Here is a 24,029-nt window from a genome sequence, read left to right as displayed (position 1 = left end):
TTTTTCATTTCTTTTCTATCTTTCTCATTTCCCACATCATATACTTGTGTTTTGTTGCTTTTTGTCTTCACTGAGATATCTTGAAAGATTGTCTATTTCATTAATTTTTTCAAAGAACCCATGTCCTAGAGTTATTAATCACTTTGCTCTGTTTTCCAGTGCACTAATTTAATCTCTAGAAAGTTATTTTTCTGGTTATATTTTATTCTTTTATATTAACTTGAGGAAAATGTTTGGTTCACATACTTTAATTTATTCCTGTCTAAGATTAAAAACAACCAAAGTTGTACATTTTCCTCCAAGCAGACTTGAATTCCTTACTTTATGTTTTGCTAGACAGTACTCTCATCCAGTTTTTCTGTTTTTCCTCTTTTAGTAGTAGCTCCTTAGTCCTATGTGGACAGAAGAGGATTCATTGTATTATTGTTGATTGTTAATTTAAAAAATAATTGGTGTTTTTATCCTCTGTTTTTAAAAATTAATTTTGAATTTATTGTACAATGGTCAGAGAATGTGAATCCAATAATTTCTAGCTTATGAAATGAATTGAGGTTTTTTTAATGACTTGATATATGATCAATAATTAGCATATTTAATAGATTTAATGTTTGAAAGATATATATTAATTAAACGTTAACAGGGATGTTTTTAAGATCATCTTTATCCAGTATTCATTATCTTTACCTTTATCCCTGATCTACTTTATTTGTTACATATTGAGAGAGGTATGGTAAACCTTCCTACTGGGAATAATTCTTCCAATTATTTCTTATATTTTTAACAGGTTTTACTTTATACATGTTGATGCGGATGCATGATACTTAAGAGATTAAGTCAATAATACCTTAATTTAAAGTATTATTTAGATTTATTTATTTATTTAATAGACTTTTTGTCCTATTTATTTTTCCTTGATATGTACATTTTTGGAAATTAATATTGCAATCTCTAATATATTTTTGTTTGCATTTACCAACATACTTCTGCCCGTCTTTTTATTTATTTATTTATTTATTTAATTTATTTATTTTTGGCTGTGTTGGGTCTTCGTTGCTGTGCATGGGCCTTCTCTAATTGCAGTGAGCAGGGGCTACTCTTCGTTGTGGTGTGCAGGCTTCTCATTGTGGTGGCTTCTCTTGTTGTGGAGCATGGGCTCTAGGCATGCGGGCTTCAGTAGTTGCAGCACGCGGGCTAAGTAGTTGTGGCTCATAAGCTCTAGAGCACAGGCTCAGTAGTTGTGGCACATGAGCTTAGCTGCTCCGTGGCATGTGGGATCTTCCCAAACCGAGACTCGAACCCGTGTCCCCTGCATTGGCAGGCGGATTCTCAACCACTGCACCACCCAGGAAGCCCCTGTTTTTTTTTGCTGTACGCGGGCCTCTCACTGTTGTGGCCTCTCCCATTGTGGAGCACAGGCTCCGGACGCACAGGCTCAGCGGCCATGGCTCACGGGCCCAGCCGCTCCGCGGCATATGGGATCCTCCCAGACCGGGGCACGAACCCGTATCCCCTGCATCGGCAGGCGGACTCTCAACCACTGCGCCACCAGGGAGGCCCCTTGCCCGTCTTTTTATACATCAGCTTGTGTAACTTGCATCAAATGGATTTTTCAGTGTCTACGTGTCTTATCTGGGTATTTGTCTCTTAGTAAAAATATAATTTCCACTGATTGTAACAGATATATTTGGGTTGATTTTTGTCTCCTGGTTTTATGTTTCCTTCCTTTTCTTTGTTTTCTGTCTCTTGCAAACTGGACCATTTTATTCTTTGCTTTTTAAATTCTGCAGTATTTTGTAAAGGTGGTCTCCTATTTTTAATTCTACTAGAGATTATCTTTGAGCTTTTCAAAAGCATTTTTTTAAACCTTTGTTTCTCTCTTAAACAACCATCCCTATCACCCACCTTTGCCCACATAAGGGAGGAAGTTTATCACACTCTTATTTTCCCTTCCTCCAGAAACCTACATCTTTTGGTTAATAAACTTTTGTGTTTTAAATGTCGGTTACTGCTATTAAATGTTTGTATTTCCTATCCTGTCTTTTGTATCTTTCTGTAATTTAGTTTAGTAATACAAATAGCCTTCTGATTATATACTATGATTTACTCATTCATGAGCTCTGGATTTTGCTTTATCTACCATGTGAAATAGGGACCAGCACACTATGGCCTGTTTTTGTAAATAAAGTTTTATTGGAACACAGCCATGAAGATTTGCTTACAAATCATCCATGGCTGCTTCCATGCTACAGTGGCCGAGTTGAGTAGTTGCTGCAGAGACTGCATGGCCCACAAGGTTTAAAATATTTGCTATTATATTAGAGTATAATACCAAGTAAATTTTGACCAATAACAACATAAGCCAAACACATTTTTTAAGCCCATATATGCCTGAGCCTAAATACATGAAAGACAACTTCTCTGAGTATAGAACTCGAGTTATATTTTTCTTTAATTTCAAAATACTGTTGTTGTTACTCCTCTGTCTCTTGGTATTTAGTGCTTTATAAATGACTTGAGGCCAACTTGATTATTGTTTTCCTTTTCTCATGTATTCTCTTTATTTATGTGTTTATTTTTGACCAAGATATTTATAGAATTTTTTCCCAATCAAATTTAAAAATGTCCCCTGGACATTTCTGGTTGTGGGGTAACTTTTTCATTGTGATTGCCTGGAACCCCATGCACATTTTTCTTTTTTGTCCTGAAGCTAAAGATAGCATCCTTTGGTGATCACTTCATCTGCTTCACTCTTTCTCTTGGAATTCATATTAGATCTATTTTGGATCTCCTGTACCTGCCCCCTTTTTCTCTTGCTCTTTTAGTCACATTAGTCATCTTCTCGCTATTTTCCTCTGACTTCCAAGTTTCTCACGTTTCTCCAGTGTGTGTTCTATTTTACCTAGTTAGCCTTAGTAGCTACCTCCACCACCTTTGCTCCAGTCCACTCCATTTTATTGGCATATTGTTCCATCTTCATTATCACCTACACTGAATTTGTAAACCCAATAGCTCCTTAAGTTACATTTCAATACAACATAGAGATTTTCTTCCATATCACTGTTTTAAAAATGGAGGGTTTTTTTTATTTATTTATTTAGTTGCACCGGGTCTTAGTTGCAGCATGTGGGCTCCTTAGTTGCAGCTCACCAGCTCTTTAGTTGTGGCATGCACACTCTTAGTTGTGGCATGCATGTGGGATCCAGTTCCCTAACCAGGGATTGAACCCAGGCCCCCTGCATTGGGAGCATGGAGTCTTATCCACTGTGCCACCAGGGAAGTCCCAAAATGGAGTTTTATATTTGAGGATCTCAGATTCCTCAGATCGATCTCATCTCCTGAACAGCTGAATCTTTTCACAGGAACAGTAATTCTTCTCTTTTTGTTCAACCTCACCGAAGGTGACATAGGGATAAAATTTGAAATGGGTTCTGTTTGGAACTGGTTGGGTCCCGGTTCAAATCTTTCAGACCCATATTAAGGGGAGAAGGAAGGAATTGTCTTTGTTGTAGTTTATATTTGCCAGAGTATACCGATCTGTTCATCCGGAGTGAGCAGAGAGGAGGTAGAAAGACAAAGGTTCACTGTTGCACAGCAGAAGAGTCCTTGTCCTGTTTGGCTGACACAGTGGGTGCAGTGATCTCTCCTCCAGGTGGGATGACCGGCCCCCTGGGATCCACGTCCCGAAGAGCCTCCCTTTACTTGTTTGCTGGTCTTGATGGGAAACCCGAGGGATTTCCCACCCTGTGTGGACCTCAGCATCAGTACTCTCCTCAGACACTCGAGTGCAGTTATGATTTGTCTTTGAAAAGCTACCCCTGAGTCTGCCTGTATCTCTAGCATCTGCTATTCCCAGCCCCTGGGGGTGTCACCTGGCAGCAGTTGGGAGCCGTCTTCCCTTCACCCCTTTTCTTGAGGTAAACTGAGGACTCATTAGTCCTTCATTCAGGCTGGTGGTGATGGAATTAAATTTCCCAGAAATCTCTCAGAGGTTCTAGCTTGAGGATATAGCCCTTCCCTAGTATTATTTAGTAGTGATGTAAAATTTCACCTATATGTGTATTCTTTTAGATTTATTAAAAATGTAGAAAAGGGATGAGGAAGTGCAGTTTGATCCACACATCACTGCCTCAGCCCTGGCATCTTTTCAGGTTGATATCAAAATGTGAAGCAGAAATGAGAATAGCCTGACATGTGATCATTTCCTTTGGTTTCATGGAAGCTTGTGGTTCAAGACAAAGCAATCAGAGGGAGATACCTATGGAGTCAGATGGGGCAGAGACTGTGTAGGTAAGCAGGCTGAACTTTCTCTTGATCACAAGTGGATGAGATGAAATCATGTGAAGAGCTTAACAAGTCTTCTTCTAGGATAAAGAAATGAAGGAGTTTACGTATGGGACGTGAGTGGTGGTTGCCCTAGTCAGTTCAAGCTGCTGTAACAGAACACCACAGGCAAGATGTCTTAAACAACGGATATTTATTTCTTACAGTTTCAGGGCTGGGAAGTTTCGAGGTCAGGGTGCAGCATGGTCAGGTTCTTGTGAGGACCCTCTTCCTGGTTTACAGATGGCTAGCTTCTCCCTCTGTCCTCACATCGCAGAGAGCGAATCAGCTCCGGTCCCTTTATCTCCTTATAAGAACACGGATCCCATCATGGGGACTCCACCCTTGTGACCTCATCCAAACCTACTTACCTCCCAAATTGGAGGCTCTGCCTTCAATACCATCACAGTGAGGGGTAAGGGGTAAGGCTCCAACAGATGAATGTGGGGTGGGGGACACAAGCATTCAGTCCATAGCAGTGGTGCTTGCAGGCCGCTTTTTGCATCTAATTTAATTCCTAGAAAAAGCCTGTAAGATAGAAATCGCCAGGCTCATGTAGAGAAGTGGAAACCAAGGCACAAGGAGGAGGAAATGACATCCTGATGGAGCTACCTGGCTGCTCTCCCTAGAAAAGAGGATAGTGCTCTGGCCATGAGTTAAAAGCCCTGGGTTCCAGCTCCTCATCTGTAGAAAAAGGGGCTTGCATGGGACCAGTAGATTTCCAGCTTCTCAGCTTCACAATTCCTTGTTCCAGTGATATCCTACTCAGAAGCTCAAGGTACGAAATGGATGAAAGTGGTGCTGCACCCATGGAAGCGGCCAGGGAACCCTGAGTCCTGGACACGGAGTCCTCGCCTTCCCACTGGCAGTGGCCGCTGGGGGCGTCTGGAGCACAGGTTGCTCTCTGTAATAGTATCTGATTCCAGACTCACTCAGTAAAGGGTATCAGAAGAAGTTCGGTTTGCATTTTCAAAGGAGAAGGAGGAAAAGTTGACAAAGGGCACATCGGCTGTCATTGTTCTGGAATGCTGGCAGAGCCGTAGTCTTTGCCCAAAAAGGATTTGAAAAGGGAACATTGCACACTAACTTTCTTTATTTTTTTGTGTACTCTCCGCATTTAGCTTATCGCTGGGGCATTTAGTTGCCAGTGAGAAACCTGCTGTTTACAAATTGGTCATGTAGTTTGATCCCATATGATGAGAAATGTTTTTGAAGGTTACCTGCCATCTGCAATCATTTGCTTTGTAAAATGATTTTGCTGTCATCAAGAGATAACTAAAGGACAATCTCAGAAATGGATATTTTTTTTAAAGGAAACTCTAGGAGAGGGTGAGCTCCCAGAATAACAAACCGTTCCTAAAGAATTCACAGCAGGAGTTCTCAACCAGGGGCGATTTTGACTCCCAGGGTACATTTGGCAATGTGTGCAGACATTTTTGGTTGTCACGATGTCACAGTTGGGGTGAGAGGTGCTATTGGCATCTACTGGATAGAAGTCAGGGATACTGCTAAACATGCTGCAATGTGCAGGATGGTCCCACAAAAAGAATTATCCAGCCCCAAATGACAACATTGCCAAGACTGATAAACCATAGTTTATATTAAAGGAATTCCTAAAATCAATCAAAATCTTTAGAAACACCACGTTCAAAGCAAAAGAAATAAAAAACAATTCTGATTATGATTCAGACTTTTTTTTTTAAACTGTGTTTTCAATATCTTGGCTAGTGATTCCAAAAAAAAAAAGCAAACAAAAACAGTCTCCAGATGCCTCAAGGTCCCTAAAAAAGTAATAGTTGTCTACTCACTATTTTTTTTATTTTGGTAAAATTTACCATTTTAACCATTTTATAGCATACAATTCAGTAGCACTTAGTACATTAACAGTGTTGTGCAGTCATCACCACTATCTACTTCCAAAACATTTTCTTTACCCCAAAATGAAACTCCGTTCCCTTTAAAAGTCGCTCTCCATTTCCCCCATCCCAAGCCCCCGGCAACCATCAATCTGCTTTTGTCTGTATAGATTTGCCTATTCCCGATAGTACATATAAATGGAATCATACACTGTGTGGCCTTTTGTGTCTGGCTTCTTTCGCTTAGCATAATGTTTTCAAGCCTCATCCCTGTGTGGCATGTATCAGTACTGTATTCTTTTCCATAACTGAATATCATTATATGGATATACCATGTTTTATTTATCCTTTCATCAGTTGAGGGACATTTGAGTTGTTTCTACCTTTTAGCTATTGTGAATAGCACTGCTATAAATATTCAGGTAAAATTTTTGTTTGAATACCCGTTTTTAGTTTCTTTCAGTCTATACCTAGGAGTGGAATTGTTGGGTCGTATTGTCCTACTATGTTTAACTTATTGAGGAACCAACAAACTGTTTTTCACAGCAGCTACCCCAGTTCACATACCTACCAGCAATGTATGAGGGTTCCATTTTCTCCATATCCTCACCAATACTTATTTTCCTTTCATCTTTTAATTATAACTATCCTACTGGACATAAAGTAGTATCTGTTTTGGTTTTGAATTGCGTTTCAGTGATGACTACAGAAGTTGAACATCTTTTCATGTGGTTGTTGGCCATTTGTGTATCTTCTTTGGTGTAATGTCTATTCAAGTCCTTTGCCCATTTTTAAATTAGGTTGATTGTCTTTTTTGTTGTTGAGTTGTAGGAGTTCTTTATATATTTAGGGTACTAGAACCTTATGAGATATATGACTTGCAAATACTTTTCTCTCATTCTGTGGATTGTCCTTTCACTTTCTTGATAGTGTCCTTTGATGCACAAATGTCTAATTTTTATGAAGTCCAATTTACCTAATTTTCCTTTTGTTGCTTGCGTTTTTGGTGCTATATCTAAGAAATCATTGCCTGATCCAGGTCACAAAGACTTATCCCTATCCTTTCTCCTAAGAGTTTTTAGTTTTAGCTCTAACCGTTAGGCCTTTGATCCATTTTGAATTAATTTTTATGTGTGGTGTGAGGTAAGGTTCCAACTTCATTCTTTTGCATGTGGAAATCCAGTTGTTCAAGCACCACTTGTTGAAGAGACTATCTTTTCCTTCACTGAGTGATCTTGGCATCCTTGTAGAAATTCAATTGACTATAGATATATGGGTCACTTCTGGACATATTCCATATGTCTATATTACTGTCTTTTGCCAGTACCACGCTGTTTTGATTACTGTAGCTTTGTAGTAGTTTTGAGATTGCTACCCAGTATTTTTACATTTCCTAAAGCTTGATGGAAGCTTTAAAAAATATTACCTCTTTTAAAAAAAATATTAATGCTACATAAAATAGTGCATGATTCCTTTGGAATTCCTAAATTCAAAAATTCTAAAGATGGAAAGTTCTAGATTACTAATTTGGAACTAATGAGAACTCATTTAGCAGTGAACCTAACCTGAACTCACATGAATCTGTAGATTCTATGAGATCTATGAGAATATAGATTTCAGAATATAGAGATTATAGAATATAAAATCTATATTTTAAATAAATTTTATATAATATTTATATTTTATCTAGGTTTTTTAATTCACACATCAAGTTGCAAAAAGATGCATGTGTTTGATCGTGGGGTACCCCTGCCTCTCTGATGGTATTATTCAATGTATAGTATGTGATCCGTATTACTTTTATAAAATCTGAAACATCCTGGGTTCCAAAACGTATCTGGCTCCAAAAGAAAAGGAATGGTGGACGTGTGTCATTCTATTAGGGCAATACTGGTTATCTCATGATGCTCAAAACTCTGACGATTTTCTATCTTTGAGCGGAAAAACAGGAGGAGAAACAATCACAATGTGTTTTCTGTAACTAACATCTATGGCAAAATGATCTGTGTTAGTCAATGTTTACCTACTCTATCTCATATAAAATTTTTCAAAACACAGGTTCTGTTGGGAAAAATAAGAAAGTGACCCTTGGTAGTCAAAAAAGTTTGGAGTGGTTTTTCAGAGCCTCTTTTTATGCAGCAAGAGAAACTGAAAAGGAAAGCTCTGCCATGAATTCAAGGTCCTGCTTAGGTCCTGTGGGTGGCAAACCAAAGGAAGGTTTCTCCTGATGTCTGGTCTGGCTCCTGTGTGGGGACTGCTCCTTTCCCTTTTATAGTTCTGCTCTGTATCATCGCTCCTGAGAGGCAGCAGATCTGCCCAGATACCCCCTCACCTCATCATGGGCTATTTGTGATTTCTGGATTATTCTCCTCCTTTGGACTAGTTTACGGAGTCTGGAATTTTTCACTTTTATGAGGTTTTTTTGGTTTAAAATTGCCCTTTTGGAACATCCTTTAAAATGAAAAATGCCTTGGCCATCCATGAGGTGCATTCATTCTTCCTCTGGTACATCCAACCCTATATCCTTAGCCCATTATTCAAGTATTATTTTCCTTAACTCCACAGTTGCCCTATAAAGTTGTGAGGAGGTATTTTTATCCTTGTTTTACCTGCCCAAGAAATGAAACTCATAGGTGTTAAAGAGTTTAACCAGTGCCACCAAGCTAGTAACAGAAGGTCCGTCATGATTTTTCCTCTATGGTGTGTTAACTTCCTCAATAGAACCATGTCGATCATATGGCAAACAAGGCATTAGCCTTGGCCATCATCTCCAGGAGAAAACAGAAAACCCTGCACTATCTACCCTGACCCTGTCATGCTTAGCTCGTATAATTTCCTGGATGAAGGGAAAAAGTAGTTATATGAAAGGAACTGAAGCTGGAAAAAGCCAGGACAAGTAGAGGGATCAGCAGAAAATGAGAGGAAGCAGGGAGTAAATTATTAACGATGTGAGTCTAATGTTTGCTGAGTTCTCAGATGTTTCCATGTCCAGTTCCTCTCCTGAATTTGTTGATTAATCAGAAGTGTTTACGGAGCACCCAGTATCTGCTGTGTGCTCAGTTCTAAGTCTAATGGAGGATACTGGAGAAGGTGACCCACTGCCTTCAAGTCTAACTGGGAAGAAAAGGATGACACCCATGAAACAATAGTTATCAGAACAAGTTCTAGGATTCAGAGGCAAGATAGGTCAGGCAGGGATTAGATAGTCATGGAAATCTCTGTGGAGGGAAAGAGTCTTCAACTGGGTGTTGAAAGGTAAGATTTGAAAAGCCAAGCTCCAAGGCAGAAGTCAACATGGCATGTTTATGCGCTAGTGAGCTCATCCCCCTGGGGAGTGTGGTTGAGCATGTGTGTGTGTGTGTGTGTGTGTAAGTGCACACATGCAAGGGACAGCCATCAAAGACAACAATGACCAGGTTTGGTGGACGCCATTCTCCTGCGTGTCTTATTGAAAACTAGACAAGTATTTTGGCCTTGAATTAAGAAAAACTGGGGAGTCACTGTGGGTAGAGAGCAGGGAGGTGGCATGGAGGGCAAGTGTTAGAATAAGATGAGATCAGCAGTAAGGGCAAGACCCAGGCTGACTGTCTATGTTTGAATGAGAACCTGAACAGGGGTGAGGCCATGAGACAGAGAGAATAGGGATATTTCAAGGTAGAATCTATGGGAATCAGAGGCTGCATGTGAAGAATCAGAGTGGGATAAACAAAACGTAGCATTTGTGCTTTGAGTGCGGAGTGGGGTTGTAGTGCCAAGGACAGTGACGCTGGGAGGATGAATATCTTCTGCAAGGCCTTCAGTTTTGACCACGTTCAGCCGGAAATCATGGTGTGTAAGTGAAACTATCAAGAGTTGTGCTGTTCAATACAGTAAACTCTAGCCACATGTGGTGCATTGAAGTTAAATTAAAATTCATTGACTTTAGATAACATTAAAAACTTAGTTCTGGGCTTCCCTGGTGGCACAGTGGTTGAGAGTCTGCCTGCTGATGCAGGGGACACGGGTTCGTGCCCCAGGCCGGGAAGATCCCACATGCCGCGGAGTGGCTGGGCCCGTGAGCCATGGCCGCTGAGCCTGCACGTCTGGAGCCTGTGCTCTGCAACAGGAGAGGCCACAGCAGTGAGAGGCCCGCGTACCGCAAAAACAAAAACAAAAACAAAAACTTAGTTCTTGTAAAAACACATGTAATATTTTTCCCATGTGGTTCCACTCTAAATCCCATTTCATACATCCTCTCTCCCCTAAATTTCTCCGTGCTTTGGAAATACCCCATACCAGATACAAATGCCATGTCAGCTGCAAACACAGTTCCATAAAAATAAAATAAAATAAAATAAAAACTTAGCTCCTCATTCAGGCTCACACATTTCAAAGGCTCGTTAGTGACATATGGCTAATGGCTACCATATTGGACAGTTGCAGGTATAAAACAATTTCTATCATCTCGGGATGTTCAGTTAACTGGACTGATCTAGACATCAGTAGCAAATATCAGCATATTGGTGATGGGGTAGATCCTGGGATGGGAAGGGGAAATGGTGATGCTAATTCAATGGGTCATCTCTCAAGGAGGAGGGCCTAGGGATGAACCTTAGGACATACATGAAGTTGAGAGAATGAGGCATAAGAAGAACAAACAAAAATTGCCCTGGGTTTTAGAAAAGTGGGAGACTCAGCATAGCATAACATCCTGGCAACAAAACAAGGAGAAAACGTCAGTTAGGAGGGAGTGGTGCCAATGTCAAGTGCTGCAGAGACGTCACGGAGAGAGAGAACCAGAAGAGAAATCGTGTTTAGTAATCTGAGGTCATTGGTGACCTATCAAACTCGATGGTGGAGGGAGCGAGAGATGTGATTAAATAGGAATGTTACCCGCTCTCGCTGAGACTGGGGTAGGATTTCGGGGACTAGGAACAGTTTCAGGAGAGTGGTGGGACCAGGGCTTGGTGAGGAGGATGTGGAGGAAGAAAATAAATGTGGGGAGAAGAGCCAGCAGCCGGGAGAAGGGAAAGGAAGGAAGCAGATGGGACTGTCACCACCAAGAGCGTCACAGTCAAGTATCCTTTCTTTCCCCAAGAAAAGGAAGATGGATACAAAAGAGAGACTCTTCAGGGATTGGTTGAGAGGATTAGAAGAAGAAGGTACCTGTGAAAACCAGACACCTTTACTGTTGGGATGGAATGAGAAAGGGGGCATGAGGAGAGGGGTTGGACTTTGGGGGGCCCAGGGGATGGGGGAGCAGGGGAGCTGTGGGTGGGCTTGTGGCCATTGTCCTCTGAGATCAGAAGAGTTGCATGAAGCCAGGGAATTGCTCAGTTTGGTCTCGCTCTCCTGTCTTCCCCACTTCCTTTCCACTGGAGTCTTCCTTCAGATCGATTTAATTCTGACTTTTTTTTCTAATGCATTAGACCTTAACATTTATGCATAGTATTACTCCCTAGCTTTCTAGATTTCTCTAAAACTCTTGCAACTCTACATGTACACTTATTATTTGTCCGGGTCAGTGTCATCTGTTTTCTAAACTTTATTTATTTATTTATTTTTGGCTGAGTTGGGTCTCTGTTGCTGTGCGCAGGCTTTCTCTAGCTGCGGTGAGCAGGGGCTACTCTTCATTGCGGTGCGCGGGCTTCTCATTGTGGTTGCTTCTCCTGTTACGGAGCACGGGCTCTAGGCGCGGGCTCAGTAGTTGTGGCTCGCGGGCTCTAGAGCACAGGCTCAGGAGTTGTGGCACGGGCTTAGTCGCTTCGCGACGTGTGGGATCTTCCTAGATCAGGGTTTGAACCCGTGTGCCCTGCATTGGCAGGCAGATTCTTAACCACTGCGCCACCAGGGAAGCCCGTGTCATCTGTTTTAGATTGTAAGGACAAGGACGGGCTCAGTTTAACTTGAGCTGCACAGGGCTCATCACACTACTATGAACATAGGGGCAATTAATTCAATACTATTTAATTATAAAAATCAGTAATTACACTTGTGTTTGAAGAGCTGCTTTTAAAAATAGATGCATACAGTTGAATACGTGTGCATGCGTGCATACATATGTGTTGGCAGCTCTATTGGCCAGACAGAGATCATTTGCCCTCGTTGCCATTAGGGTAAACAGTTGTTAGAGACTGATTTAATTTTGGATTTTAGTTTATTGTGGGCTGATAGTAAATGCTTTGTGTGCATTATTTCATTGAATCCTTGCAAACGTTTGGAGTAATAGGTACTCTGATTCTCACTTCAGAGATGAGGAAGTTGTGGCAGAGGCTGGTTAAGTAACTTTCCCAGGTTCCTGCAGCAAGTACAAGTGGCAGAGTAGGTATTGGAACATGATTCTCTCTGGCGCCCAACCCTCGTGCCCTTAATGTCCTCTGTGTTCTCAGGCTAGTGTGCTAAAGCGACCAGTCTATTCCTGCTATCGTGACCATGTTGACCACAACTGTGATCATGCCCACATAAGGATGTGTCTGCTCTCTAGAGCTGTAATTCTCCTCCTGTGACTGAGAGGTGGAAAAATGGCTATGGGGAAATACAAATAACACCTCCTGGTGTCAACCCGGCCTCCATGGGGGACAAAATGCTTAGCAACCCTTCGAAGTATCCAAGACAAAACTTGACCTTTACACAGTTTCTCCATTTAGAGTTAAATTTGTTTTAACAAGTATGGTTTGAATAAATCAAGACCTCCTGTTTTAGCTATTTAACTGGGAAGGTAATATTTTCAATACGATTTAAATTTTTTCTGTTGCCAAATTCCGCAGGGCAAGGGGAAAAAAAGGAATGCTCAAGTTCAGGATAAAAAGAAACTTCCCAGGAAGTGCGCTGATACAAACCATAGCTGTGGTCATCCTAAATATCACTTTTACCTTCCAAAGTAAAGTCGGGGGTTTCCATGGGAACTGCTTTTACCCCAGCTGGTTTGCATCATGTATTTTGTATAGACGGCAGTGGAGCAGCACCCAGCTGTCACAAAGTTCAGGTGTCAATATCAGACAGGTCTCCTGGGACAAACACCAGAGAGAAGAATACTGCATGCACACCTTCTCCACCCAACCACTGCCTCCCCACACCCTTGTACCTTGCTGCTGTGCTGACCAAGTGCCCAGAGCTCCCCAGGGTCAGCCGTCCTCTCAAAGTCAAACGATCAGCTGCGTCCAACTGTGACTTCTCTCTCTATCTAACTGTGTTCATTGGGTGGGAGTTAGAGCCACACGCTTTGATTTACCAATGTTGCATCTGTCAGTACTCTTGGGCAATCGTGTTTCATAAGGGTTAGAACGGGGATTCGATAGTCCAGGCCAATTGCAAACTGGAGAAATTGCATCCTGCCCTCCTGTGACGGACCCCAGCTTCCAGAGGGAAGTGATTTCCCAAGGTCCCTACAAAGCTCGGTACAAAGGTGTCTTGTATGGAGAACATACGGCATGACAGTGCAAAAGAAATTGCACCGAGAGTCAGGAATGCCTTTCCTGTTCCCACCCTTGAACCTGGCAGAAGAGCCTGCCTCTGAGAACTTCCCTCCGATCATGGGAGAATCATAGGAACAGCGAATGCCTTTCCTCTTCCCCACGCCCTTCTCACCACCCTCATCCCACGCCCTGCTCCTATTTTCTAGGCAGAGCGAAGGAACCCAGGAAGAAATGTGCCTCCTTCCACCAAACCATTTCCATTTCTTAAAATAAATCCCAGCTTTCCTCTTCTGGGAAGCCACCCCAGAGTGGACTAGGATCTCAAAATATCTTTTATTTACTTTATGCAAGAAACATATTGAGAGCCTACTGGGTGGCAGATGCAAGCAGACCCTGACTTCAAGGTGGAGACCTGAGTAACTGAGCCCAATAAACAGCTGTGATTATTACACAGGTACCGTTGGAAGAGGTTCCTTTTCCAATTTGGGGGCAGCATGTCAAAAAGGCTTCCTAAGAGAAGTGACTTGATGAGTATGATCTTTTTAATGTAATTAGCATGCACATTTCATAATTAAAATGTAGATTTTAAATTCACACATCTGCATGCAAGTCTGTCTCGATATCTCCTTAGATTACAAAAATCTTCAGCATGAAAACCTGGTTTTTATTACTGTGGGTTAAATAACTGACTTACCTAGAATAGAGCTGAGGACATAGTGAGAGTCACTGTGGCCTTGACTCTGCCTTCAGAACTGAGGAGACAGATTGGAGAATCTGCAGGCAGTTTATGTGAAGGAGTGGCTGGCTGGACAGCTGCGTGTGTAGCATCCAGCTGGGAAATGGATTGACAGCTAAGCCCCAGATCTACAGAATACGGGACATGCATACACTACTCTTATTTTCTACCACTTCTTTTTATTTTCTACCATTTCTTTAAAAGTAATGACACCTACATGTTAACCATGATTTTGAACTTTTGAATTACCTTGGTTCAGAAGCATGACTTTTAAAGGTTCACACTTGCTACTATGTGCCTCTGGGAAGGTTCCTTCTCCCCTGGCCTCAATTCTTATTTTTTTTAATATACTTATTTATTTTTTTATGTTTTAGCCACACTGTGTGGCCTGCGGGATCTTAGCTCCCTTACCAGGGATCGAACACGTGCCCCCTGCAGGGAGCACAGAGTCTTAACCTGTGCTGGATGACCAGGGAAGTCCATCTTTTTAAAATTAATTAATTAATTTATGTTTATTGAAGTATGGTTGATTTACAATGTTGCGTTAGTTTCAGATGTACAGCAAAGTGATTCAGTTATACATACATGTATATCTTTTTTTTTCAGATTCTTTTCCCTTATAGGTTACTACAAAATACTGAGTATATTTCCCTGTGCTATACAGTAGGTCACTGTTGGTTATCTATTTTATATATGGTAGTGTGTATCTGTTAATCCCAAACTCCTAATTTATCCCTCCCTATACCCTTTTCCCCTTTGGTAACCGTAAGTTTGTTTTCTATGTCTGTAGACCTCAATTCTTCACCAAAAGAATGATGGGCCTGGTTTAGGTGATGTCTCTTAAGCTCTGTATTATATTCTACAGGTCTCACCTAAATCTGTCTTAATCAGCTTTGAATCCTCATGTCCAATGCACAGTAGTAAGTACTGAATAAATATTTGTTGAATTAATTTAAAGAGACTCAAAATCAGTTCTACATGAGATGATAAAACAGGTCTTAATGTAGAGTTCAGAGATCTTGTGCCATATTGTATATAAATAGCAGAACCAAGAGTTTGGGTTTTCTCCCTGTCACAGAGACTTGGTGGTGACTTGACTCTTTAAGTTGGTCCAACTTTAATCTTCAGATGTAGCTTCAGGCAAAGACTGGCCCGAGCCTCGTGTTGTTAAATATTTAAATTTAAAAGAAAAAAAAATTCAATTATCCAAAACACTTATATGTGATCTTGTAAACTAAAAAAGTCTCTAAGTTTTCTTTTGGTGCCAGAAAAGTAAAACATCACTAAAAAAAAAAGTAAACAGTGTGAAACATCTGTATGATCGAAAGCCTGTCCTGGTTTGTACTCGGTTACTTGGCTTAACTACATAGCCCTGAGAAACAGGAGTCTTGTGATCAGTGTCTACAGCCAACTGGAACAACTCAAGCAAAAAAAATAAAAAGAAGAAAAAATCTGAATTGTCCTAATTGTATGTTGTGCTTCCAATAACTTAAAGACAATTCTATTTCCCTGTCCTGAGTTGCCTTGTTAGAGAATAAAGTTTTAGGACAGGAATCAAAGCCAGAAAAGGTGGAAACACTGAGCCATAGATGATACATCTTCTCCTTGTGTGTTAGATCATTGGGGTGGGTGTCAGAATAGCCACAGCAAATAAAGCATCCCCACTGTGGACTTTGAGCAGCCCTTCGGCTATGCATTTGAGTACCAATAGCTAGTGCAGAATTCGATGCACCTCTTACTGCTTCTCCTTTTGACTGCGTAGTTTCCTGTAGGTTCCACACTCCACCTGAAGCTATTTTAATACTATAGAATCTGTGTGGGACCAAAATAAATCAAAAATCTTTCAGAAGGGTCTTTTGAAAAAGATGCAGGCAGATGCCTGGTAGAGGAAGTGAACTCTACCTGCTTTTTTCTTTCTATTTACAAAGACAAGTATTTTCCATCACTTATGTGCTAAGCCATTTCCATATACCTTTGTTTAATCATCGTTGTTCTATTAGGCCCATTACCCAATAAGGAGCGGCAGAGTTGGAGTTCAAACCAGGACCCTCTGACTCTGGAACCAAGGTCTTGCCCCTGCACTACACTGCCTTCCAGAGCTGGTCATGTGCTTCCCTGCAGCTCTTTTGGGCTGCATTTAACCGCACGAAGCCTGAGGTGACCTGAGCTATCACCCACACCAAACACCATTGCTGGCACCTCCTGCAGAAGACAGAGAAAAGCATCCCCTTTTGAATAATGAGCAGAGATTTTGTTTGAAATTTCTGAGATTTCTTTGTAGTTTAATTTGCAAATTTGGCATACGAGAGGCTACTTACTTGCTGTTACATAAAGTACCTGCAGGTAGGAAAAACAACTAGGAGGTGAGCATAGCCACCTTAGTTATGGCCATGGAGCCTAAATAATTTCCTGTGCTTCTCAAAGAATTTAATGAGAGTTTTTAGTTTTTAGTGCCATGGTTGCAGTTTGATTTTGCTATTGTTTTTGAGAACTATGGATCTTTGAAATTTGTTTCCTAACACAGTGTCGCAGTATAAGAACAGTAGCATTAGCCCTAGGGCTCTGGACAATTTGGTGGGCTTCCTCTTCGAGGATATGGGGTCCAGAAAGGTAGAGATGGACTTCTGTAGTGTGAGTACTAAACATGCTCTGTGGACCAGGGCCACGAGATTAGACTCGTTGCGTAGACCAGTAACCAGGTCACTGCCACGTGTGTGGCTCCTGTAAGGCGTGGGAAGATCTCGGGATCATGAATCAGAACACTCCAGGTGAGTGAATATAACTTCCTCACTAACCACTTTGGCTGCGTCACTAAATATCTCTGCCAGGATCTGAATTTCTTGCCTGACGAATGGGGTTTGTTTAAAAGCTGCCTCAATTACCTCAGAAGAATATTTTTGGAGAGTCATCTGAGGGAGAAGATTTGAGTGCTATAAAAAGTTGTGTTATACAAATGTAGGATTGTCTTGTTACCTAGACCGCAGGGCATGAATAATCCTTGTCTAAAGTGGTAGCCAGTTTGGTGGTGACGAGGTTTAGAACATGCAGTCTATGGACCGGGTGCCTGGCCAGGGACGGTTGTCACTGGTCTATGAAGAGAGTATTTAGAGACATTTATAGCAAGATGACAGAAATTTTATGTCTGTTGAATATCATAATAAAAATAGGAGCTTGTATTTGCTTGGTCTTTAAGGTATTTTTCTCCCTTTTTAAAATTTATTTTTCTTACATTTAAAAAAAGGACTGGTACATGTTGTATTTGGAAAAAACTGGCCCTTCACACAGATTTGAGAAACTGTAGTATGTGGGGCATCAAAAATCCAGAAAACAAGTGAAAAATTAAAATAAGGGTTGCATGTTTTACCTATCCCTTAAGAGGCTGACAGGAAGTGGAAAATGTAAGAGTTTGTTCCAGCTGGATGGGTCACTTCTCTCGAAGATGTCTGGTGTCTTGTAAACACAACCAGAGGACATGCTTTAATGTCCCAACCTCGGAGTCTGACCCAGTATCGTCAAAAGGAATAAAGGCCCAGAGTGTAGGGCTACAAGCGCTTTTCCTAAGGTGGTGTCGAGGACCACAGGACCAATGGCACGTGGGTGGAGGTAGCCAGGAGAAGAAATCCCATCCACAGGAGGCCATGGTCAGCTGAGGAAGGAGAGAATGCTAATTTCCATGTCTGGACCATCAGAAGTGGCTAAATGATCAGCAGACAGCCTGCTTTCCATTCTGGCATTGATACTTATAAATTGATACACAGTTGACTCTTGAACAACAGGGGTCTGAACTGCACAGGTCCACTTATATGCAGATTTTTAAAAATAAGTACCTCCTACATACTACGCAATCAGAAGCTGATTAAATCTGCAGATGCCAACCGCGTGCAGAGAGCCAACTGCAAAGTTATTCACGGATTTTTTCCGCTGCGTGGGCACTGACACCCCTAACCTCCATGTTGTCTGACAGTCAACTGTAACTTTGAAATATAGTTTAATATCGAATAGGACAATCCTCATCTGATTTTGGCTTTTCATCCATATTTATTCTTCTAGATGAAATTTAGAATTGCCTAGTTCTAAATAAACTCTAATTTGGAACTCTGTTAACTTGTCTATTAAAATATATGAAAGTGATATTTTCACAATATAAAGACTTCCCATCCAAGCATGTATCATTTCATTCAAGTCAGTTCATTTTTATAGCTTTCCCTTTGTTTATTCTATACATTTCCTGTTAAATATATCCCTAAGTATTTTAGACTTTTATTGTTACTGTGAATGGAATCTTGACCCCATTGCATTCTAATTCTAATGATTGCTGGTAGATAAGAAAGCTACAGATTTTAATACTCTTTAGGTTTAACCAGTCACCTTCCTGCTCTCTTATTACGGTTCTAGTAATTTTTTAGCTAATTCTTTGGGGCTATCCAGGTATACAAAAATCATCTGCACTTACTAACTGTGGTCCTCTTTTCCGATATATATAATTCACCCTTTTCTTGGCTAATTGCATTAGCTGTTATTTCTAGAACGATGTTAAATAAATGAAGATATCCTGTTGGGACGATAGGCTTTCTTTCTTACCAGCAGAAACATGGAACTTTAAAGCTCTGTGTCAGCCTACTCTTCCTCTCCATTGTTTCTCAAACACTTGGCTGATAAAAGTAAAATCTCGTTCAGATGACTGTGAAAGGCAATCTTGGGAGAAATATGCAACTTGAGTGCTTTCTCTTGGCTTTGCCTTAATAATATGGGGCAAGAAGGAGAAGGTGGGATTGAAGGACTGATTCTAGTTTAATTATGAGGTTCCTACATTTTATAGCATCTTAATTAGTCTCAAGAGGGTGCTTACCTGAGTCACCGCGGGGCTCCCTAGTGCGGGCTGGGTCAGAGCAATTGCTCCAATTTTACAGCACCCTATATAGCTCTGCCCTTTAGGGAGACAGTGGGGGTCCTTCTGAGGTCTTTACTTTGCATTTCCTACTTGACTTTAATTCAAACCCGTATGCAAGGTACCTACCCCTGACAAGCAAAAGGAAGATAAAATTTATCCCTTGGTTCTATTTCCATCCCATTCAAAAATAGAAGGCAGGCAGAGTTCTCAGGAGTGGAAGTTGGTTCAGCTGGGAGACTGGGTGCCTGGTTTCCACTCTGACAAGGTCAGGGGAAATCACCAGAACTGCCCAGGCTGGGCATCTCCTCTGTTTCTCCTCGATATGGAATCTGGTTAGGCTTCAGAATTGTCAACGTTCAAAGTACAAGATAAATTGGAAAGTCAAAGAGGCTGCTCTTTTCTTCTGCTTCTGCTTTTCCTTTATATGTCTGCACAGACACTATATCTGTAGTTTCTCAAGTACACATACATGTGATCATATCCCATGCAGTGGATGCTGTGCTGGCCATTGGGTCCCTTGCCTCCAGGACCAAAGCACTCATCCTCTAGGTGCTGGAAGTGCTGATGGCCCACAGGTCACAGTTCAGTCTCACCTCTGCTGGTGGGAGCAGCCCACGTCCAATGACAGTCTTCGTCCTAATTCAGGGCAACTGTCCAGAGCTCTCCCAGCTCCTGTGGGATTGGCTTCACTGCCCTACAGGTGTGACCCCAAGGGCACATCCTATAAACCTCCTGCACGCAAACCTCCATCTCAGAGTCTACTTCCCAAGGAGTGGAGTCTACTGCCCAGAGTCTGTACCTCAGTCCACTTCCCTGACCTATACAATCTGCTTGAATTTTTAGTGTCATTCTTTTGCTCTTTTTTTTTTTTTTTGCCAACTCTCCCTTATGTACACAGGTGCTTTGGCTTCTAGAACATAGATCCCTAAGGGGAGGATTGCTGGTTTAAAGGGTATGTGTGCTTTCAATTTTAAAAGACGTTGCTGGATAACCTTCTTAAGACTCGGGGACATCATTTCACCAGCAACGGAGGAGACTTCCCAGCTGCTTTTGCTCCCCCGCTGAAGATCAAAGGGCTCATCTTCCATCAGCGCTTTGCTCAGGCCTTCGTCATTTCCCACTGCAGAGCCAACCTTGTCTCTTCCCTGTTGGAAAGAAGGAGAGTTTGGTGAGGGAAAGACAAGGTTGACGGGCTTGAGAGAGTCCCGAGGCCTCCAGGTGACTCCTTCCTTTAAATGGATGGGAGACACAGTGGGCCCGAAAGGGTCCTTAGCTAGTACCCCATGAGTGGAATTATGCTCTTCTTGTCCCTAAACACAGACAGGAAAAAAACTGGCGTGTCGCTGATGTACCCAGGCTGGACAGGGGGAAGACCAAGGTGAGTATTCTTAAACTAAGAAAAATCTATTTAGGATATTTGGGCACAGATGCACCTCCTCCCATGTCTGAGATGTTGGATGTGACCTGGTACCTCCATGACCTCTACACCCTTTCCAAACTGGCCTTGATCAGTGATGGAGTATGGTGGGGAGCTTGTTGCCAGGCGGGTGTGTCTCTGCCTGGTCGGGCACTGGGCACAAAGCATATCCCCTGGCTGGTCTTCTTTGGCACCTCCTCTCCTCTTTCTGGTGTGTGAAACTGAGCTGACCCTATATGCTATTATTGTGACACAGGATCATTACCCCTAACAAGCGTTTCATAACTCAGTCTATTTTTGCCAATTGTTTTAAGTCTCTTTTATTAGCTATGTTAGGCATGCTGTTATCTTAATCTTCTTAACGTCCATGTGAGAGTTTGACAAGTCAGCAGGGGATCTTGTCTTAGCTGCCAAGGATACATGATTAGGTTACAGCTCCAGCGACCCCGGCTCCGGAGCCTCGCTGCCCGCCCACCTCCTGGCCAACGATTCATCTTCCCAGCATATTTCTTTATAAAAGACCTCCGTTTCCCGAAGTCTGGGAAGTAAGGATGCATCAGTGAGAACAAAGACCTTATGAAGACCAATATCTTGGGCTTCATTCAAATAATTTAATCTTGTGAAAATAAGTAAAGAGGAAAAAATGTGTGTGTGTGTGTGTGTGTGAGAGAGAGAGAGAGAGAGAGAGAGAGAGCGTGGGAGAGAAAAAAAGACCCCAACCAACTCCATCTGGGAGGCTATGCAGCAACCAGCTTCCAAGCTGCAGAATCAAATATATATATATATATATATATATACACACATATGTGTGTGTGTGTGTGTGTGTGTATATATATATATTTAACTTAAAAAACTTTATAGAAGCGTAATATACCCATAGAAAAGTGCACCTAAGTGTCCAGCTTGATAAATCTTTACAAAGTGAGCACACCTGGGTATCCAGCACCCAGCTTAAGAACCAACGTCACCAGAACCCAGAGGCCCCAATGGCCCCCTTCCTCTCAGCCCAAGTAACTGTCATCTCAACTTCTAACTGATAGATTTGTTTTGCCAGCCTTTGGCCTTCATATACGTGGAATCACACAAGGCGTGGTATTTTAGACATTTGTGAGCTTTTCCCATGAGTCAAGGTCCTTTTAGTCATTATGCAGAATCATATTTTAATCTTCTGAAAGGGTTACCACACAGTCCAGTGGGAGTAGCTGACCCTGTGGCCGAGCTTGAGTGATTCTTTTCCTAAGATCATTTCAGGGTAAGAAAATAATTGAGGTTTTGGCAGCTGAGATGACTTTGGGCAGAACAGCTATTTCTCAGTTAATTCCTTAAGTAAAGCATCGTCTCTGCCAACTCTGGCTGTAGCCACGCTGAGGAAGGTCCGACTCCGCTGTCCCTCCAGCCAAACCATCTTTGGTTTTTACCTTCTGTTAACTTTTCCCCTTTTTGAGTTGAAAGAATACCGTCAAGAGCCTCATCCTTTCAGGGCCATTTCCCTGTGGTCCAGATGTGGGTCCCAATGACTAAGTTGGAGGTTCTGGAGACAGCAAAAGCAAGCAAGGCTTGGAACCGGGTCGACAAGTGTTAGATCGTAAAGAGCATCCTCATTTCATAGCCATGTGCCTCCAGGTCCTCCCCTTTCTTTAAAAGCAGGGTATCCATGGCTGCCTCCAAGGATCAAGGGCAGGTGAAGATGGAATAGGCCATGAAGCATCTTCTGCTAACAGTGGTCTTGGGCTTTGACCCAGCCGTCTGCTCCCCACCCCATGGGACCACTGGGCCCTGCCCAAAGGCAGCCGTTGGTGTCTGGGTGGCAGGTGCTAAAGTGGTGGTTCTCGAGCTTTGGTGAGCATAAGCATGACCTAGAAAGCTTATTAAATGTACAGATTCCCAGCCCCACTCCCAGATATTCTGCCTCATGAGGGCTGGGCTGGGTCCTCGCGGTTCTGACACAAAGAGTTGAGTTGAGTCTATTAGAGGTTTGTTCCCACACACCTTGTTCTCTTCAAGCTTTTGACATTTCTTCTCCCTCCAATACCCAGTCCACCTTTGTCTGCATTTAGGAATGTACAGCCACTATTTCCCTAATGAATCTGCCTCAACTCAGCTTGCCTGCATCTTAGATAAGGGTTTTCAGTATTTCCTCTGAAGACCCTTACCAGGAGTACGTGTTATGGAATTACTTATCGTTTTCTAGGTTTCCATGTTCTGTAAGGTAGTCTTCTGAGCCCCGACACTAGCTGTTTGCCCACGTTCACAATAAACTCCAAATGCAGGCTCTATATGTTCAGAAGTGGGATCAAAGATTACGTAGCTGCATTTCTTTGCTATGTGATTGAGCCTTTTATCCTTTTGCCTAGTGTTCCTTTGTTGTTTTCTTTCTTTCTTTCTTTCTTTCTTTCTTTCTTTTTTTGTGGTACGTGGGCCTCTCACTGTTGTGGTCTCTCCCGTTGCGGAGCACAGGCTCTGGACGCACAGGCTCAGCGGCCATGGCTCACGGGCCCAGCCGCTCCGCGGCATGTGGGATCTTCCCGGCCTGGGGCACGAACCCACGTCCCCTGCATCGGCAGGCTGACTCTCAACCACTGCGCCAACAGGGAAGCCCTGTTGTTGTTTTCTTTCTCCATTTATTGAATTGTCATCTCTTCCTTGCCATATTTTCTTATGGGTGAAATTTATAACATAATTTTAAGTGCCGATGAAAATTCCATTAAAAGTAAATTTATTAAAAATATGGGATGAATTGGAATCTTTGCAATATTGCTCTTTGCTTTAAGAGACATGCATATCTCTTCATTTTCTCATTTTTTTGGAATGTTCTAGAACTGTCTTGTCTTCCTGTTGCTTCCTCTTAATGGATACTACTGGTAGCCATTAGAATTTGCCTTGTTTTGTGGTCATTTTCTTGTCAGCCCTATATTTCCCCTCTTGTCACCTGGTCTTGAATCTAGCAGGGTTCATCCAGACTCTGGCTTTGCCAGCAAGTGAGGCAGGCAGGTTACGTGTGGCTCTACAGGTAGGGGTGGGTGATGGTTTGATCCCCGGCTCAGGTGGAAGCTGGAAGGCACCATGGTTCCTGGTGTGTTTCCCAGCTTCCAGCAATTGTTTGTGTACCATGGCTCTGCTGTACTGAGATACAATGCTTCTGGCAAAATTATGTGCCAGACACTGTAAGCTTGACCTGAACTACCTCATGCGTACAGCCCTGTAGGTACTGTTATGATTCAAATTTAAAGGAAGAAACAGAAATGGAGGAATCCCATGATTAAGTGATGTGGCTTGTATGTGGCAAAGGCAGGACTGGCATCAGGCCCTGGGTTCTAATCAAGGATACGCTGTGTGTGGTTAGGATGTGTCCCTAGCAAATATTAATGCTCACTAGGCTACAGGCATTTCCAATGTTTAGGTCAACTGACTCTTG

General features: G+C 42.1%; 1 protein-coding gene across 5 annotated transcripts in view; it reads left to right on the top strand.

The window, feature by feature from the left end:
- ADRA1A (adrenoceptor alpha 1A) overlaps positions 1-24,029 on the top strand; it is a 105,971-nt gene that overhangs the window by 15,132 nt on the left and 66,810 nt on the right. The window contains exon 2 of one of the 5 annotated variants that reach the window (XR_014293573.1): positions 4,149-4,287. The exons of the other annotated variants lie outside the window; for them this stretch is intronic. The gene's annotated coding sequence lies outside the window, so the exon portion shown is untranslated. The remainder of the gene's footprint in view (positions 1-4,148; positions 4,288-24,029) is intronic. 5 annotated transcript variants of the gene reach the window in all.

The sequence above is a fragment of the Mesoplodon mirus genome (assembly GCF_964341445.2).
Source record: "Mesoplodon mirus genome assembly, chromosome: 1".
Lineage (NCBI taxonomy): Eukaryota > Metazoa > Chordata > Mammalia > Artiodactyla > Ziphiidae > Mesoplodon > Mesoplodon mirus.
The sequence above is the reverse complement of the archived record's forward strand: the minus strand, read 5'-3'. Positions and strand labels throughout refer to the sequence as shown.